Here is a 1,304-nt window from a genome sequence, read left to right on the forward strand (position 1 = left end):
CTAGCCGTGCCTAACAGGGAAAGGGGATGGAGCCAGTCGGGCGCATCCCAGGCAAAAAGGCAGGAGCCCCCTACCCTACCCGACCCACAGCAGAGTTTGATTTGTGTCGGGAGTGGGTAATTTGCACCCCTGCTGCCTTCCTTGGATGTGGTAGCCATTTCTCAGGATCCCTCTCCGGAATCGAACCATAACTGATTTAATGAGCCATTCGCACTTTCAATGTACCGGCTGTGTGTACTTAGACTTCCATGGCTTAATCTTTGAGACAAGCATATGCTACTGGCAGGATCAACCAGGTAGCCACTCACAACATAGAGGTTGTACCCGAGCACACTAAGCGGAGAACAGCCAGGGACCACTCCTATCCCATGAGGGGAGGAGGCCCTAGGTCAATCCACCGTGCGCCCAGCGGGAGGCCCTGAACTGCCCGTGGCCGGAGCCACAGGTGCCGGGGCACCGCTTAATCAGGTATCTTGTCTTAGCTGGAGGGTTTATTCGGAACGCCATTAACGTGGATAAAAGACAGGGTTTGAGAAATACATGTGTTTCTGGCGCCGGTACGGTATGGGTGAACGTCATCCGCAGGCATCGCTACCTGGGTAGTCCACTCCCCACCAATGTAGGGCCACTGAGACAGACGGGCCGGCTAGATCTCGCACGAACGGAGCGCGGCTGAAGCTTGACATTAAGACGGGGATAACCGTCTCCGACAGGGGCTCCCCCGATAGAGGCAATTCCACGTGGGGCGGGAGGAACCGTCCGTCTGAACACCGACCAATGGCTGGCCGACAGGGGCCCTCCCAGGTGGAAACAGATTGCAAATCGGTCAGAAGATGTAAAACAGGCTCGACAACAGAGGACAACCATGGATACGCAACGTGTTGGAAGCTAGGGACGGACACATTCATGGGACAAGAACCATGGTCATGGAGGACCCAAACCCACAAGGTGATAGCTGGGATAGAGCACCTGTCGAGGACAGAGCTCAATATCCTCCCACCACCAAGCTGGGAAAATCGGATCAATACTTAGGACCAATCGGGCGCCGGAGGGATATGGTCCAAAGTACCCACGGTTCTGAGGGGCTTGTAACCCTCAAAAGTGTCCATAAAGCACTCCCTATTCGGCCTGAGTAGTAACGACCAATCAGGCGCAGAAGGGATATGGACCAAAGGAACCATGGTTCTGAGGGACAAGCAACCCTCAAAAATGTCCATAAATCACTCCCTATTCGGCCAGAGTAGCAACCACCTATGGGTCGCCGACGGAATGTGGTTCTCCAGTTGTCAAAAACCAGGTTTCTC

Source organism: Salmo salar, unplaced genomic scaffold (assembly GCF_905237065.1).
Source record: "Salmo salar unplaced genomic scaffold, Ssal_v3.1, whole genome shotgun sequence".
NCBI classification, from domain to species: domain Eukaryota; kingdom Metazoa; phylum Chordata; class Actinopteri; order Salmoniformes; family Salmonidae; genus Salmo; species Salmo salar.